We start from the raw sequence: 20,314 nt of genomic DNA, 5'->3' as shown, positions 1-20,314 counted from the left end.
TACGATAATCTATTATCGTTAGGCCAGATTTTTTATAAATTGGCAAAATAATGGCTTGTTTGACTCGTGTAAATATCCTACCGCACGTTCATTTAAGAATTTAATGAGCGCTTGTTATTCTCTTTAGAAGATTTGGATCCATAGGGCATTTGTATCTTTAACATGTTTCAAGCATGCATATCGATTTTTAAAACATGTGTAGAAATCTCTTTCTTATAAAATTCCAAGCAACTAGGGTAGAACTAGTGGAATTTCCATAACTTGGATAGCAAAACTTTTGGGTTCATTTGTGGTGTGTGAATAAATTTTCTTTACTTACATTTGTTATTGTTTTAAATTTTTTCCATACTTAGAATCTAAAATTTTGATTTTGTCGTTATCTATTTGCCTTTTATCACTTTTTTGTTTATGAGATGAAGGGAAAGTGAAAACGCAAGTTTTGATTTAAAAAAAAAAGTAAACATCTAAATTTGAAATGCACAATGCAGAAATATAGAGAGAGATAATTCCAAAAAGTGTCTGTAATTTTTAGGGATTGTAAACTATTTTTAGTTTTTTTATATTCAATATTACAATCGTCGGGAAAAGGGGAAGGCGAGGGATTTTAACTAAGTGTTGACTCCCAATCCATAAGTCATTCCTTTAAAAAATATAGCCCGTTAAGTGTGATAAATCACTTTACAATCATTTGAGATCGTCAGGTCATCTTTTTGTAAATGAGCAAAATAATGGCTTGTTTGACTTAGGTAAATATTTCACCGCACGTTCACTTGAGAATATAATGAGCATTGGTTATTCTATTTAGAAGGTTTGGATCCATAGGTCATTTGCATCTTTAACGTGTCTGAAGAATGCATATCCATTTTAAAAACATGTGTAGAAATCTCCTTCTTATAAAATTCCAAGCTACTAGGGTTTAACTAGTGGAATTTCCCAAACTTGGATAACAAAAGTTTTGTGTTCATTTTTGGAGTGTGAATAAATTTTATTTAATTACATTTGTTATTGGTTTAAATTTTTTCCATACATAAACTCTACAATTTTCTTTTTGTTGTGATCTATTTGCCTATTATCTCTTTTTTTTTTTACAAGATGAAGGGAAAGTGAAAACTCAAGTTTTGATTTAAGAAAAAAGTGTGCATCTAAAATGGGAATGCACAATGCACATAGGTAGAGAGAGATAATTCCAAAAAGTGTCTGTAATTTTTAGGGATTGTAAACTCTTTTTAGTTTTTATATATTAGGTTTTGTAATCGTCGGGAAAAGGGGGAGGGGGGCAGGGGATTTTTACTGAGTGATGAATCCCAATCCATAAGTCATTCCTTATAAAAATATAGCCCGTCATGCAAGATAAATCACTTTACAATCATCTATGGTCGTTAGGTCAGCTTTTTGTAAATGGGCAAAATATTGGCTTGTTTGACTCAGGTAAATGTCCCACCACTCGTTCACTTGAGAATTTAATAAGCGTTTCTTATTCTGTTTAGAAGGTTTGGATCCATAGGTCATTTTCATCTTTAACATGTTTGAAGCTTGCATATCCATTTTTAAAACAAGTGTTGGAAATCTCTTTCTTATAAACTTTCAAGCTACTAGGGTTCAACTAGTGAAATTTCCAAAACATAGACAACAAAACTTTTGGGTTCATTTGTCGTGTGTGAATAAATTTTATTTATTTACATTTTTTATTGTTTTAAATTTTTTCCATTCATAAACTCTGAAATTTTCATTTTATTGTGATCTATTTTCTTTTTATCTCTTTTTTGTTTACGAGATGAAGGGAAATTGAAAACTCAACTTTTGATGTAAGAAAAAAAGTATAAATCTAAAATGGAAATGCACAATGCACAAATGTAGAGAGAGGTAATTCCAAAAACTGTCTGTAATTTTTAGGGTTTGTAAACTGTTTTTAGTTTTTATATATTAGGTTTTGCAATCGTCGAGGAAAGGGGGAGTCAGTGGATTTTTACCTGAGTGTTGACTCCCAATCCAAAAGTCATTCCTAACAAAAATATAGCCCATTACCCAAGATTAATCACTTTACTATCATCTATGATCGTTATGCCAACTTTTTATAAATGAGGAAAATAATGGCTTGTTTGACTCGGGTAAATACCCTAACGCACGTTCACATGAGAATTTAATGAGCGTTTGTTATTCTCTTTCGAAGGTTTTGATCAATATGTCATATTTATCTTTAACATGTTTCAAGCATGCATATCCATTTTAAAAATTTGTGTCGAAATCTCTTTCTTATAAAATTCCGTGCCACTAGGGTTGAACTAGTGGAATTTCCCGAACTTGGATAAAAAAAGTTTTGTGTTCTTTTGCGGTGTGTAAAAAACTTTTCTTTACTTAAATTTGTTATTGTTTTATATTTTTTCCATACATAAACTCTAAAATTTTCATTTTGTTGTGATCTATTTGCCTTTTATCTCTTTCTTGTTTACGAGACGAAGGGAAAGTGAAAACTCAAGTTTTGATTTAAGAAAATAGTATACATCTAAAATGGAAATGCACAATGCACAAATGTTGAGAGATATAATTGCAAAAAGTGTCTTTCATTTTTAGGGATTGTAAACTATTTTTAGTTTTTATATATTTCGTTTTCCAATCGTCGGGAAAAAGGGGAGGTGGGGGATTTTAACTAAGTGTTGACTCCCAATCCATAAGTCATTCCTTAAAAAAATATAGCCCGTTAAGCATGAAAATTCACTTTACAATCAACTATGATCATCAGATCAACTTTTTTTAAATGGGCAAAATAATGACTTGTTTGACTCGGGTAAATAACCCACCGCAGGTTGACTTGAGAATTTATTGAGCGTTGGTTATTCTCTTAAGAAGGTTTGGATCCATATGTAATTTGCTTCTTTAACATGTTTGAAGCAAGCATATCCATTTTTAAAACATGTGTAGAAATCTCTTTCTTATAAAATTCCAAGCTACTAGGATTGAACTAATGGAATTTCTCAAACTTGGTTAACAAATTTTTTTTGTACATCTGTGTAGAATGAATAAATTTTCTTTACTTACATTTTTTATTGTTTAAAATTTTTTCCATACATAAACTCTAAAATTTTCTTTTTTTAGTGATCTATTTGCCTATTATCACTTTTTTGTTTCCAAGATGAATCGAAAGTGAAAACTCAAGTTTTGATTTAAGAAAAAAGTGTCAATCTAAAATCGAAATACACAATGCACAAATTTAGAGAGAGATAATTTCAAAGATTTTCTTTATTTTTTAGGGATTGTAAACTCTTTTTAGTTTTTATATATTAGGTTTTGCAATCGTCGGGAAAAAGGGGGAGGCGGGGGATTTTTAACTGAGTGTTGACTCCCAATCCGTAAGTCATTCCTTATAAAAATATAGCCCGTTACGGAAGATAAATCACTTTACAATCATCTATGATCGTTAGGTCAGCTTTTTGTAAATGGGCAAAATATTGGCTTGTTTGACTCGCGTAAATATCCCACCGCATGTTCACATGAGAATTTAATGAGCGTTTTTTATTCTCTTTAGAAGGTTTGGATCGATATGTCATATTCATCTTTAACATGTTTCAAGCATGCATATCCATTTTAAAAATTTGTGTCGAAATCTCTTTCTTATAAAATTCCAAGCCACTAGGGTTGAACTTGTGGAATTTCCCGAACTTGGATAAAAAAAGTTTTGTGTTCATTTGTGGTGTGTGAAAAAATTTTCTTTACTTACATTTGTTATCGTTTTATATTTTTTCCATACATAAAATCTATAATTTTCATTTTGTTGTGATCTATTTGCCTTTTATCTCTTTTTTGTTTACAAGACGAAGGGAAAGTGAAAACTCAAGTTTTGATTTAAGAAAATAGTATACATCTAAAATGGAAATGCACAATGCACAAATGTTGAGAGATATAATTGAAAAAAGTGTCTTTCATTTTTAGGGATTGTAAACTATTTGTAGTTTTTATATATTGGGTTTCGCAATCGTCGGGAAAATGGGGAGACAGTGGATTTTCAACTGAGTGTTGACTCCTAATCCATAAGCCATTCCTTACAAAAATATAGCCCGTTACGCATGATAAATCACATTACCATCATCTATGATCGTTAGGCCATCTTTTTGCAAATGGGCAAAATAATGGCTTGTTTGACTCAAGTAAATATCCCTCAGCACGTCCACTTGAGAATTTAATGAGCATTTGTTATTCTCTTTGGAAGGTTTGGATCCATAGGTCATTTGTATCTTTAAAATGTTCGAAGCATGTATATCAATTTTTAAAATATGTGTAGAAATATCTTTCTAATTAAATGCCAAGTTACTAGGTTTGAACTAATGGAATTTCCCAAACTTGGATAAAAAAAATTTTGTGTACATTTGTGGAGTGTGAATAAATTTTCTTTACATACATTTTGTATTGTTTAAAATTTTTTCCATACATAAACTTTTAAATTTTCTTTTTGTTGTGATATATTTGCCTATTATCTCTTTTTTGTTTCCAAGATGAATCGAAAGTGAAAACTCAAGTTTTGATTTAAGAAAAAAGTATGCATCTAAAATGGAAATGCACAATGCACAAATGTAGAGAGAGATAATTCCCAAAAGTGTCTGTAATTTTTAGGGATTGTAAATTCTTTTTAGTTTTTATATATTAGGTTTTGTAATCATCGGGAAAAGGGGGAGGCGGGTGATTTTTAACCGAGTGTTGACTCCCAATCCATAAGTCATTCCTTATAAACATATAGCCCATTACGGAAGATAAATCACTCTACAACCATATATGATCGTTACGTCAACTTTTTTTAAATGGGCAAACTATTGGCTTGTCTGATTCGGGTAAATATCCCACCACACGTTCACTTTAGAATTTAATGAGCGTTTGATATTCTCTTGAGAAAGTTTGGATGTATAGGTCATTGTCATCTTTAACATATTTGAGGCTTGCATATCCATTTTTAAAACATGTGTAGAAATCTCTTTCTTATAAAATTTCAGGCTACTAGGGTTGAACTAGTGGAATTTCCCAAACATGGATAACTGAATTTTTGTGTTCATTTGTGGTGTGTGAATACACATTTTCTTTACTTACATTTGTTATTGATTTAAATATTTTGCATACATAACCATTAAAATTTTCTTTTTGTTGTGATCTATTTGCCTATTATCTTTTTGTTGTTTACAAGATGAATGGAAAGTGAAAAGTCAAGTTTTAATTTAAGAAAAAAGTGTGCATCTAAAATGGAAATGCACAATGCACAAATATAGAGAGAGATAATTCCAAAAAGTGTCTATAATTTTTAGGGATTGTAAACTCTTTTTAGAGTTTATATATTAGGTTTTACAATCGTTGGGAAAAGGGGGAGGCTGGGATTTTAAACAGAGTGTTGACTCCCAATCCAGAAGTCATTCCTTTTAAACATATAGCCCATTACGCATGATAAATCACTTTACAATCATCCATGATCGTTACTTCTGTTTTTTGTAAATGAGAAAAATATTGGCTTGTTTGACTCTGGGAAATTTCCCACCGCACGTTCACTTGAGAATTTAATGAGCGTTTGTTATTCTCTTTAAAAAGTTTTGATCTATAGGTCATTTTCATCTTTAACATGTTTGAAGCATGCATATCCATTTTTAAAACATGTATAGAAATCTCTTTCTAATAAAATTCCAAACTACTAGGGTTCAACAAGTGAAATTTCCCAAACATGGATAACATAACTTTTGTGTTCATTTGTGGTGTGTGAATAAGTTATCTTTACTAACATTTGTTATTGTTTTAAATATTTTGCATACATAACGACTAAAATTTTCTTTTTGTTTTGATCTATTTGCCTATTATCCATTTTTTGTTTACAAGATGAATGGAAAGTGAAAACTCAAGTTTTGATTTAAGAAAAAAGTGTGCATCTAAAATAGAAATCCACAATGCACAAATGTACAGAGAGATAATTCCAAAAAGTGTTTGTAATTTTTAAGGATTGTAAACACTTTTTATTTTTTATATATTAGGTTTTACAATGGTTGGGAATAAGGGGAGGCGAGGGATTTTTAATTGATTGTTGACTCCCAATCCATAAGTCATTCCTTTTAAAAATATAGCCCGTTACGCATGATAAATCACTTTACAATCATCTATGATTGTTAGGTCAGCTTTTTGTAAATGGGCAAAATATTGGCTTGTTTGACTCAGGTAAATATCCCACCGCACGTTCCCTTGACAATTTAATGAGTGTTTGTAATTCTCTTTAGAAAGTTTTGATCCATAGGTCATTTTCAGCTTTAACATGTTTGAAGCTTGCATATCAATTTTTAAAACATGTGTAGAAATCTCTTTCTTATAAAATAGCAAGCTACTAGGGTTGAACTAGTGGAATTTCCCAAACTTGGATAGTAAAACTATTGTGTTCATTTGTGGTGCATGAATAAATTTTATTTACTTATATTTGTTATTGTTTTAAATTTTTTCCATACATAAACTCTAAAAGTTTCATTTTAATGTGATCTATTTGCCTTTTATCCCTTTTTTGTTTACGAGATGAAGGGAAACTGAAAAGTCAAGTTTTGATGTAAGAAAAAAAGTATACATCTAAAATGGATATGCACAATGCACAATTGTGGAGAGAGGTAATTCCTAAAAGTGTCTGTAATTTTTTGGGATTGTAACGTATTTTTAGTTTTTATGTATATGGTTTTGGAATCGTTGGGAAAAGGGGGAGGCGAGGGATTTTGAACTCAGTGTTGACTCCCAATCCCTAAGTCATTCCCTACAAATATATAGCCCGTTATACATGATAAATCCCTTTACTATAATATATGATCATGAGGCCAGCTTTTTTATAAATTGGCGAAATAATGGTTTGTTTGGCTCGGGTATATATCACACCCCATGTTCACTTCAGAATGTAATGAGTGTTTGTTATACTATTTAGAAGGTTTGGATTCATAGGTCATTTGCATCTTTAACATGTTTCAAGCATGCATATCCATTTTTTAAACATGAGTAGAAATTTCTTTCTTATAAAATTCCAAGCCACAAGGGTTGAACTAGTGGAATTTCCCAAACTTGGATAACAAAACTTTTGTGCTCATTTGTGGTGTGTGAATAAATTTTCTTTACTCCAATTTGTTATTGTTTTAAATATTTTTCCATACATAAACTCTAACTTTTTTTTTTGTGACCTATTTGCCTTATATCTCAAGTTTTGATTTAAGAAAAAAGTATAGATCTAAAATGGAAATGCACAATTCATAAATGTAGAGAGAGATAATTCCAAAAAGTTTTTGCCATTTTTAGGGATTGTAAACTCTTTTTTTGTTTTTATATATTAGGTTTTGCAATGGTCGGGAAAAGGGGCAGGTGGGGGATTTTTAACGGAGTGTTGACTCCCAATCCAAAACTCATTCCTTACAAAAACAAATAGCCCGTTGTGCATGATAAATCACTTTACAATCATCTATGATCGTTAGGTCAGCTTTTTATAAATGGGCAAAATAATGGCTTGTTTGACTTGGGTAAATATCCCACCACACGTTCAATTCAGAATTTAATGAGCGTTGGTTATTCTCTTTAGAAGGTTTGGATCCATAGGTCATTTGCATCTTTAACTTGTTTGAAGCATGCATATCCATTTTTAAAACATGTGTAGAAATCTCTTTCTAATAAAATTCCAAGCTACTAGGGTTGAACTAATGGAATTTCCCAAACTTGGAAAAATTTTTTTTTGTAAATTTGTGGAGTGTGAATAAATTTTCTTTACTTACCTTTTTTATTGTTTAAAATTTTTTTCATATATAAAATCTTAAATTTTGTTTTTGTTGTGATCTATTTGCTTATTATCTCTTTTTTTTTCCAAGATGAATCGAAAGTGAAAACTCAAGTTTTGATTTAAGAAAAAAGTGTGGATCTAAATTGGAAATGCACAATGCACAAATGTAGAGAGAGATAATTCCAAAAAGTGTCTATAACTTTTAGGGATTGTAAACTCGTTTCAGTTTTTATATATTAGGTTTTGCAATCATCAGGAAAAGGGGGAGGTGGAGGATTTTTAACTGAGTGTTGAGTTCCAATCCAAAAGCCATTCCTTATAAAAATATAGCCCGTTGCGGAAGATAAATCACTTTACAATCATCTATGATCGTTAGGTATACATTTTTTAAATGGCCGAAATATTGGCTTGTTTTACTCGGGTAAATATCCCATGTTTTACTCGGGTAAATATCCCACCGCACGTTCACTTGAGAATTTAATGAGCGTTTGTTATTCTCTTTAGAAGGTTTGGATTCATAGGCCATTTTAATCTTTAACATGTTTGAAGCTAGCTTATCCATTTTTAAAACATGTGTAGAAATCTCTTTCTTATAAAATTCAAAGCTACTAGGGTTGAACTAGTGGAATTTCCCAAACAAGGATAACAAAAATTTTGTGTTCTTTTGTGGTGTGTGAATAAATTTTCTTTACATACATTTGTTATTGTTTTAAATATTTTGCATACATAACGGCTAAAATTTTTTTTTTTTGTTGCGATCTTTTTGGCTATTATCTCTTTTTTGTTTACAAGATGAAAGGAAAGTGAAAACTCAAGTTTTGATTTAAGAAAAAAGTGTGCATCTAAAAGGGAAATGAACAATGCACAAATGTAGAGAGACATAATTCCAAAAAGTGTCTGTAATTTTTAGGGATTGCAGAATCTTTTTAGTTTTTATATATTAGGTTTTACAATCGTTGGGAAATGGGGGAGGCGAGGGATTTTTAACTGAGTGTTGACCCCCAATCCATAACTCATTCCCTTTAAAAATATAGCCCGTTACGCCTGATAAATAACTTTACTATCATCTATGATCGTTAGGTCAGTTATTTTAAATGGGCAAAATATTGGCATATTTGACTCGGGTATATATCCCACCGCACGTTCACTTGAGAATTTAATGAGCATTTGTTATTCTCTTTAGAAAGTTTTGATCCATAGGTCATTTTCATCTTTAACATGTTTGAAGCTTGCTTATCCATTTTTAAAACATGTGTAGAAATCTCTTTCTTATAAAATTCCAAGCGACAAGGGTTCAACAAGTGGAATTTTCCAAACTTGGATAAAAAAATTATTGTGTTCATTTTTGGTGTGTGAATAAATTTTATTTACTTACATTTTTTATTTTTTAAAATTTTTTCCATACATTAACTCTAAAATTTTTGTTTTGTTGTGATCTATTTGCCTTTTATCTCTTTTTTGTTAACGAGATGAAGGGCAAGTGAAAACTCAAGTTTTGATTTAAGAAAAAAGTATAGATCTAAAATGGAAATACACAATGCACAAATGTTGAGAGAGATCATTCCAAAAAGTGTTTGTCTTTTTAGGTTTTTTGTTTTTATATATTAGGTTTTGCAATGGTCGGCAAAAGGGGTTGGCGGGGGATTTTTAACTGAGTGTTGACTCCTAATCCAAAAGTCATTCCTTACAAAAAAATAGCCCGTTACGTATCATAAATCACTTTATAATCATCTATGATCGTTAGGTCTGCTTTTTGTAAATGGGCAAGATAATGTCTTGTTTGACTTGTGTAAATATCCCACCGTACGTTCACACTAGAATTTAATGAGCGTTTATTATTCTCTTTAGAAGGTTTGGATCCATAGGTCATTTGCATCTTTAACAAGTTTCAAACATGCATATCCGTTTTTAAAAATAGTGTAGAAATCTCTTTCTTATAAAATTCCAAGCAACTTGGGTTGAACTAGTCGAATTTCCATAACTTGGATAACAAAATTTTTGTGTTCATCTGTGGTGTGTGAGTAAATTTTCTTTACTAACATTTGTTACTGTTTTAAATTTTTTCCATACATAATATCTAAAACTTTCCTTTTTTTGTGAGCTATTTGGCTTTTATCACTGTTGTCTTTACAAGATGAAAGGAAAGTGAAAACGCAAGTTTTGATTTAAGAAAAAAGTATACATCTAAATTGGAAATGAACAATGAACAAATGTAGAGAGAGATAATTCCAAAAAGTGACTGTAATTTTTAGGGATTGTAAACCTTTTTTAGTTATTATATATTAGGTATTTCAATCGTTGAGTAAAGGGGGCGGCGAGGGATTTTAACTAAGTGGTGACTCTAGATCCATAAGTCATTGTTTACAAAAATATAGCCCATTAAGCATGATAAATCACTTTACAATCATCTCTGATCGTCAGGTCAACTTTTTGTAAATGGGCAAAATAATTGCTTGTTTGACTAGGGTAAATATCCCACCACACGTTCACTTGAGAATTTAATGAGCGTAGGTTATTCTCTTTAGAAGGTTTGGATCCATAGGTCATTTTCATCTTTAACTTTTTTGAATCATGCATATCAATTTTTAAAACGTGTGTAGAAATCTCTTTCTTATAAAATTCCAAGCTACTAGGGTTGAACTAATGGAATTTCCCAAACTTGGATAACAAAACTTTTGTGTGCATTTGTGGAGTGTGAATAAATTTTCTTTACGTATCTTTTTATTGTTTAAAATTTTTTCCATACATAAACTCTAAAATTTTCTTTTTGTTGTGATCTATTTGCCTATTAAATCTTTTTTGTTTCCAAGATGAATCGAAAGTGAAAAATCAAGTGTTGATATAAAAAAAAGTTTGCATCTAAAATTCAAATGCACAATGCACAAATGTAGAGAGAGATAATTCCAAAAAGTGTCTGTAATTTTTAGGGATCGTAAACTCTTTTTAGTTTTGATATATTAGGTTTTGCAATCGTCGGGAAAAGGGGGAGTCGGGGGATTTTTAACTGAGTGCTGACTCCTTATCCATAAGTCATTCTTTATAAAACTATTGCCCATTACGAAACATGAAATGCACAATGCACAAATGTAGAGAGAGATAATTCCAAAAAGTGTCTGTAATTTTTAGGGATTGTAAACTCTTTTTAGTTTATATATATTCGATTTTGCAATCATCGGGAAAAGGAGGAGTCGGGGGATTTTTAACTGAGTGTTTACTCCCAATCCATAAGTCATTCCTTATTAAACTATAGCCCGTTACGGAACATAAGTCACTTTACAATCATCTATGATCGTTAGGTCATCTTTTTTTGAAAGGGCAAAATATTGGCTTGTTTGGCTCGGGTAAATATCTCACAGCACATTCACTTGAGAATTTAATGAGCGTTTGTTATTCTCTTTAGAAGGTTTTGATCCATAGGTCATTTTCATCTTTAACATGTTTGAAGCTAGCATATCCATTTTTAAAACATGTGTAGAAATCTCTTTCTTATAAAATTCCAAGCTACTAGGGTTGAACTAGTGGAATTTCCCAGACATGGATAACAAAATTTTGTGTTCATTTGTGGTGTGTGAATAAATTTTATTTACTTATATTTTTTATTGTTTTAAACTTTTTCCATACTTAAAATCTAAAATTTTCTTTTTGTTGTGATCTATTTGCCTTTTATCACTTTTTTTTTTACGAGATGAAAGGAAAGTGAAAATGCATGTTTTGATTTAAGAAAAAAGTATACAACTAAATTGGAAATTCAAAATGCACAAATATAGAGAGAGATAATTCAAAAAAGTGTCTGTAATTTTTAGGGATTGTAAACTTTTTTTACTTTTTATATATTAGGTATTGCAATCGTAGGGAAAAGGGGAGGTGAGGGATTTTAACTAAGTGTTGACTCCCAATCCATAAGTCATTCCTTAAAAAAATATAGCCCGTTAAGCATGATAAATCATTTTACAATAATCTGTGATCGTCAGGTCAGCTTTTTGTAAATGGGCAAAATAATGGCTTGTTTGACTTGGGTAAATATCCCACTGCACGTTCACTTGAGAATTTAATGAGTGTTGGTTATTCTCTTAAGAAGGTTTGGATCCATAGGTCATTTACATCTTTAACTTGTTTGAAGCATGCATATCCATTTTTAAAATATGTGTAGAAATCTCTTTCTTATTAAATTCCTAGCTACTAGGGTTGAACTAGTGGAATTTCCAAAACATGGATAACAAAATTTTGTGTTCATTTGTGGTGTGTTAATAAATTTTATTTACTTATATTTGTTATTTTTAAAAAAATTTTCCATACATAAAATCTAAAATTTTTGTTTTGTTGTGTTCTATTTGCCTTCTATCACTTTTTAATTTACGAGATGAAGGGAAAGTGAAAACGCATGTTTTGATTTAAGAAAAAATTATACATCTAAATTGGAAATGCACAATGCACAAATGTAGAGAGAGGTAATTTCAAAAAGTGTCTGTAATTTTTAGGGATTGTAAACTCTTTTTAGTTTTTATATATTAGGTATTGCAATCTTTGAGAAAAGGGGAGGGGGGGGGGGGGGGGGGGGGGGGGGGGGGGGGGATTTTAACTAAGTGTTGACTCCCAATCCATAAGTCATTCCTTACAAAAATATAGCCAGTTAAGCATGATAAATCACTTTAAAATGATCTATTATAGTCAGGTCAGCTTTTTGTTATTGGGCAAAAGAATGGTTTTTTCGACTTGGGAAAATATCCCAGCGCACGTTCACTTGAGAATTTAATGAGTGTTGATTATTCTCTTTAGAAGGTTTGGATCCTTAGGTCATTTGCATCTTTAACATGTTTGAAGCATGCATATCCATTTTAAAAACATGTGTAGAAATCTCTTTCTTATAAAATTCAAAGCTACTAGGGTTGATGAAAACAAAATTTTGTGTACATTTTTGGTGTGTGAATAAATTTTCATTACTTAAATTTTTTATTGTTTAAAATTTTTTCCATACATAAACTCTAAAATTTGTTTTTGTTGTGATCTATTTGCCTATTATCGCTTTTTTGTTTACAAGATGAAGGGAAAGTGAAAACTCAAGTTTTTATTTAAGAAAAAAGTGTGTCTCTAAAATGGAAATGCACAATGCACAAATGTAGAGAGAGATAATTCAAAAAAGTGTCGATAATTTTTAGGGATTGTAAACTCTTTTTAGTTTTTATTTATTGGGTTTTGAAATCGTCGGGAAAAGGGGGCGGTGGGGGATTTTTAACGGAGTGTTGAATCCCAATCCATAAGTCATTCCATACAAAAATATAGCCCATTACGCTTGATAAATCATTTTACAATCATATATGAACATTAGGTCAGCTTTTTGTAAATGGGCAAAATATTGGGTTGTTTGGCTCAGGTAAATATTCCACCTCACATTCACTTTAGAATTTAATGAGCGTTTGTTATTCTCTTTAGAAGGTTTGGATCCATATGTCCTTTTCATCTTTAACATGTTTGAAGCTTGCATATCCATTTTTAAAACATGTGTAGAAAACTCTTTCTTATAAAATTCCAAGCTACTAGCCTTGAACTTGAGGAATTTCCCAAACATGGATAACAAAACTTTTGTGTTCATTTGTGGTGTGTGAATAAATTTTCTTTTCTTACATTTGTTATTGTTTAAATTTTTTTTCATACATAAACTCTAAAATTTTCATTTTGTTGTGAGCTATTTGCCTTTTATCTCTTTTTCGTTTACGAGATGCAGGGAAAGTGAAAACTCAAGTTTTGATTTAAGAAAAAAGTGTGTACCTAAAATGGAAATGCACAATGCACAAATGTAGATAGAGATAATTCCAAAAAGTGTCTGTAATTTTTAGGGATTGTAAACACTTTTTAGTTTTTATATATTAGGATTTGCTATCGTCGGGAAAAGGTGGAGGCAGGGGATTTTTAATTGAATGTTGACTCCCAATACATAAGTCATTATTTACCAAAATATTGTCTATTAAGCATGAGAAATCACTTTACAATCAACTATGATCGTCAGGTTAGCTTTTTGTAAATGGGAAAAATAATAGCTTGCTTGACTCGGGTAAATATCCCACCGCATGTTCACTTGAGAAATTAATGAGCGTTGGTTATTCTCTTTAGAAGGTTTGGATCCATAGGTCATTTGACTCTTTAACACGTTTCAAGCTTGCATATCCATTTTTAAAACATGGGTAGAAATCTCTTTCTTATAAAATTCCAACCAACTAGGGTTGAACTAGTGGAATTTTGATAACTTCGATAACAAAACTTTTGGGTTCATTTGTGGTGTGTGAATAAATTTTCTTTACTTATATTTGTTATTGTTTTAAAAATTTTCCTTCCATAAAATCTAAAATTTTCATTTTGTTGTGATCTATTTGTCTTTTATCACTTTTTTGTTTACTAAATGAAGGGAAAGTAAAAACACAAGTTTTGATTTAAGAAAAAAGTATACATCTAAATTGGAAATGCATAATGCCCAAATCTAGAGAGAGGTATTTCCAAAAAGTGTCTGTAATTTTTAGGGATTGTAAACTCTTTTTAGTTTTTATATATTAGGTATTACAATCTTCGGGAAAATAGGGAGGCAGGGAATTTTAACTAAGTGTTGACTCCCAATCCATAAGTCATTCCTTACAAAAATATAGCCCGTTAAGCAGGATAAATCACTTTACAGTCATCTATGATCGTCAGGTCGGCTTTTTGTAAATGGGAAAAATAATGCCTTCTTTGACTTGGGTAAATATCCCACAACACGTTCACTTGAGAATTTAAAGAGCGCTAGTTATTCTCTTTAGAAAGTTTAGATCCATAGGTCATTTGCACTTTAACATGTTTGAAGCATGCATATCCATTTTTAAAGCATGTGTAGAAATCACTTTCTTATAAAATTCCAAGCTACTAGGGTTGAACTAGTGGAATTTCCAAAACTTGGATAACAAAACTTTTGTGTACATTTGTGTTGTGTGAATAAATTTTCTTTACTTACATTTTTTATTGTTTAAATTTTTTTCCATACATAAACTCTAAAATTTTCTTTTTGTTGTGATCTATTTGGCTATTATCTTTAAAAAAATTTTGTTTACAAGATGAAGAGAAAGTGAGAACTCAAGTTTTGACTTAAGGAAAAAGTGTGTATCTAAAATGCAAATGCAAAATGCACAAAAGTAGAGAGCGATAATTCCAAAAAGTGTCTGTAATTTTTAGGGATTGTAAACTCTTTTTAGTTTTTATATGTTAGGTTTTGCAATCGTCAGGAAAAGGGAGAAGCGGGGATTTTTAATTGAGTGTTGACTCCCAATCCATAACTCATACCTTATAAAAATATACCCCGTTATGCAAGATAAATCACTTTACAACCATCTATGATCGTAAGGTCAGGTTTTTGTAAATGGGCAAAATATTGGCTTGTTTGACACGGGTAAAAAGCCCACTGCACATTTACTTGAGAATGTAATGAGTGTTTGTTATTCTCTTTAGAAGGTTTGGATCCATGGGTCATTTTAATCTTTAACATGTTTGAAGCTTGCATATCCATTTTTAAAACATGTGTAGAACTCACCTTCTTATATAATTCCAAGCTACTAGGGTTGAACTAGTGGAATTTCCCAAACATGGATAACAAAACTTTTGTGTTCATTTGTGGTGTGTGAATAAATTTTCTTTATTTTCATTTGTTATTTTTTTAACATTTTTAGATACATAAACTCTTGATTTTCATTTTGTTGTGTGCTATTTGCCTCTGATCACTTTTTTATTTAAGAAATGAAGGGAAAGTGAAAACTCAAGTTTTCATTTAAGAAAAAATTATACATCTAAATTGGAAATGCACAATGCACATATGTAGAGAGAGATAATTCCAAAAAGTGTCAGTCATTTTTAGGGATTGTAAACTCTTTTTAGTTTTTATATATTAGGTTTTGCAATCGTCGGGAAAAGGGGGAGGCGTGGGATTTTTAATTGAATGTTGACTCCCAATCCATAAGTCATTCTTTACAAAAATATTGCCCGTTAAGTATGATAAATCACTTTACAATCATCTATGATCGCCAGGGCATTTATTTGTAAATGGGCAAAATAATGGTTTGTTTGACTCTGGTAAATATCCCATCGCACATTCACTTCACAATTTAATGAGCGATTGTTATTCTCTTTTGAAAGTTTGGATCAAAAGGTTATTTCCATCTTTAACATGTTTCAAGCATGCATATCCATTTTTAAAACATGTGTAGAAATCACTTTCTTATAAAATTCAATGCAAGTAGGGTTGAACTAGAGGAATTTCCATAACTTGGATAACAAAACTTTTGTGTTCATTTGTGGTGTGTGAATAAATTTTCTTTAATTTCAATTTTTATTGTTTTAAATTTTTTCCATACATAAAATCTAAAATTTTCATTTTGTTTTGATCTATTTGCCTTTTATCTCCTTTTTTTTTTACGAGATGAAGGGAAAGAGAAAACACAAGTTTTGATTTAAGAAAAAAGTATACATCTAAATTGTAAATGCACAATGCACAAAAGTAGAGAGAGATAATTCCGAAAAGTGTTTGTAATTTTTAGGGATTGTAAACTCTTTTTATTTTTTATATATTAGGTATTGCAATCGTCGGGAAAAGGGGGAAGCGGGGGATTTTAACCAAATGTTGACTCCCAATCAATAAGTCATTTCTTACAAAATTATAGCCCGGTAAGCATGATAAATCACTTTACAATCATTTGTGATCGTCAAGTCAGCTTTTTGTAAATATGCAAAATAATAGCTTATTTGGCTCGGGTAAATTGCCCATCATCGCACGTTCACTTGAGAATTTAATGAGCGTTGGTTATTCTCTTTAGAAATTTTTGATCCATTGGTCATTTGCATCTTTAACATGTTTGAAGCATGCATATCCATTTTTAAAGCATGTGTAGAAATCACTTTCTTATAAAATTCCAAGCTACTAGGGTTGAACTAGTGGAATTTCCAAAACTTGGATAACAAAACTTTTGTGTACATTTGTGTTGTGTGAATAAATTTTCTTTACTTACATTTGTTATTGTTTAAATTTTTTTCCATACATAAACTCTAAAATTTTCTTTTTGTTGTGATCTATTTGGCTATTATCTTTAAAAAAATTTTGTTTACAAGATGAAGAGAAAGTGAGAACTCAAGTTTTGACTTAAGGAAAAAGTGTGTATCTAAAATGCAAATGCAAAATGCACAAAAGTAGAGAGCGATAATTCCAAAAAGTGTCTGTAATTTTTAGGGATTGTAAACTCTTTTTAGTTTTTATATGTTAGGTTTTGCAATCGTCAGGAAAAGGGAGAAGCGGGGATTTTTAATTGAGTGTTGACTCCCAATCCATAACTCATACCTTATAAAAATATACCCCGTTATGCAAGATAAATCACTTTACAATCATCTATGATCGTAAGGTCAGGTTTTTGTAAATGGGCAAAATATTGGCTTGTTTGACACGGGTAAAAAGCCCACTGCACGTTTACTTGAGAATGTAATGAGTGTTTGTTATTCTCTTTGGAAGGTTTGGATCCATGGGTCATTTTAATCTTTAACATGTTTGAAGCTTGCATATCCATTTTTAAAACATGTGTAGAACTCACCTTCTTATATAATTCCAAGCTACTAGGGTTGAACTAGTGGAATTTCCCAAACATGGATAACAAAACTTTTGTGTTCATTTGTGGTGTGTGAATAAATTTTCTTTATTTTCATTTGTTATTTTTTTAACATTTTTAGATACATAAACTCTTGATTTTCATTTTGTTGTGTGCTATTTGCCTCTTATCACTTTTTTATTTAAGAAATGAAGGGAAAGTGAAAACTCAAGTTTTCATTTAAGAAAAAATTATACATCTAAATTGGAAATGCACAATGCACATATGTAGAGAGAGATAATTCCAAAAAGTGTCAGTCATTTTTAGGGATTGTAAACTCTTTTTAGTTTTTATATATTAGGTTTTGCAATCGTCGGGAAAAGGGGGAGGCGTGGGATTTTTAATTGAATGTTGACTCCCAATCCATAAGTCATTCTTTACAAAAATATTACCCGTTAAGTATGATAAATCACTTTACAATCATCTATGATCGCCAGGGCATTTATTTGTAAATGGGCAAAATAATGGTTTGTTTGACTCTGGTAAATATCCCATCGCACATTCACTTCACAATTTAATGAGCGATTGTTATTCTCTTTTGAAAGTTTGGATCAAAAGGTTATTTCCATCTTTAACATGTTTCAAGCATGCATATCCATTTTTAAAACATGTGTAGAAATCACTTTCTTATAAAATTCAATGCAAGTAGGGTTGAACTAGAGGAATTTCCATAACTTGGATAACAAAACTTTTGTGTTCATTTGTGGTGTGTGAATAAATTTTCTTTAATTTCAATTTTTATTGTTTTAAATTTTTTCCATACATAAAATCTAAAATTTTCATTTTGTTCTGATCTATTTGCCTTTTATCTCCTTTTTTTTTTTACGAGATGAAGGGAAAGAGAAAACACAAGTTTTGATTTAAGAAAAAAGTATACATCTAAATTGTAAATGCACAATGCACAAAAGTAGAGAGAGATAATTCCGAAAAGTGTTTGTAATTTTTAGGGATTGTAAACTCTTTTTATTTTTTATATATTAGGTATTGCAATCGTCGGGAAAAGGGGGAAGCGGGGGATTTTAACCAAATGTTGACTCCCAATCAATAAGTCATTTCTTACAAAATTATAGCCTGGTAAGCATGATAAATCACTTTACAATCATTTGTGATCGTCAAGTCAGCTTTTTGTAAATATGCAAAATAATAGCTTATTTGGCTCGGGTAAATTGCCCATCGCACGTTCACTTGAGAATTTAATGAGCGTTGGTTATTCTCTTTAGAAATTTTTGATCCATTGGTCATTTGCATCTTTAACATGTTTGAAGCATGCATATCCATTTTTAAAACGTGGGTAGAAATCTCTTTCTTATAAAATTCCAAGCTACTAGGGTTGAACTAGTAGAATTTCCCAAACTTGTATAACAAAACTTTTGTGTACATTTGTGGTGTGTGAATAAATTTTCTTGACATACATTATTTATTGTTTAAAATTTTTTCCATAATAAACTCTAAATTTTTTTTTTGTTGGATCTATTTTCCTATTATCTCTTCTTTGTTTCCAAGATGAAGGGAAAGTGAAAAATCAAGTTTTCATTTAAGAAAAAAGTGTGCATCTAAAATGAAAATGAACAATGCACAAATGTACAGAGAGATAATTCCAAAAAGTTTTTGTAATTTTTAGGGATTGTAAACTCTTTTAGTTTTTATATATTAAGTTTTATAATCGTAAGGAAAAGGGGGAGGCGGGGGATTTTTAACTGAGTGTTTACTCCCAATCCATAAGCCATTCCTTATAAAAATGTAGCCTGTTACACAAGATAAATCACTCTACAATCATCAAAGATCGTTAGGTCAGCTTTTTGTAAATGGGCAAAGTATTGGATTGTTTGACTCGGGTAAATATCGTCCGCACGTTAACTTGACAATTTAATGAGCGTTTGTTATTTTCTTTAGAAGGTTTGGATCCATAGGTCATTTTCATCTTTAACATGTTTGGAGCTTGCATATCCATTTTTAAAACATGTGTAGAAATCGCTGTCTTATAAAATTCCAAGCTACAAGGCTTGAAATAGTGGAATTTCCCAAACATGTATAACAAAACTTTTGCATTCATTTGTGGTGTGTAAATAAATTTTCTTAACTTACATTTTTTATTATTTTAAATTTTTTCCATAGATAAACTCTAAAATTTTCATTTTGTTGTGAGCTATTTGCCTTGTATCTCTTTTTTGTTTACGAGATGAAGGGAAAGTGAAAAATTAAGTTTTCATTCAGGAAAAAAGTGTGTATCTAAAATGGAAATGCACAATGCACAAAATTAGATAGAGATAATTCCAAAAAGTAACTGTAATTTTTAGGGATTGTAAACTCTTTTTAGTTATTATATATTAGGTTTTGCAATCGTTGGGAAAGGGGAGGGGGGGATTATTAACTGAATGTTGACTCCCAATTCATAAGACATTCTTTACAAATATATTGCCCGTTAAACATGATAAATCACTTTACAATCATCTATGATCGTCAGGTCAACTTTTTGTAAATGGGAAAAATAATGGCTTGTTTGACTCATGTAAATATCCCACCGCACGTTCACTTCAGAATTTAATGAGCGTTTATTATTTTCTTTAGAAGGTTTGGATCCATAGGTCATTTTCATCTTTAACGTGTTTCAAGTCTGCATATCCATTTTTAAAACATGTGTAGAAATCTCTTTCTTATAAAATTCCAAGAAACTAGGGTTGAACTTGTGGAATTTTGATAACTTCGATAACAAAACTTTTGTGTTCATTTGTGGTGTGTGAATAAATTTTCTTTACTTATATTTGTTACTGTTTAAAATTTTTTCCATACATAAAATCTAAAATTTTCATTTTGTTGTGATCTATTTGCCTTTTATCACTTTTTTGTTTACGAGATGAAGGGAAAGTGAAAACCAAGTTTTGACTTAAGAAAAAAGTATACATCTAAATTGAAAATT

The sequence above is a fragment of the Aristolochia californica genome, unplaced genomic scaffold, assembly GCF_029961685.1.
Source record: "Aristolochia californica isolate CCGP_79_NKW_82.1479 unplaced genomic scaffold, dmAriCali1.0.hap1 SCAF_11, whole genome shotgun sequence".
Lineage (NCBI taxonomy): Eukaryota > Viridiplantae > Streptophyta > Magnoliopsida > Piperales > Aristolochiaceae > Aristolochia > Aristolochia californica.
This window is presented reverse-complemented; position numbering follows the sequence as displayed.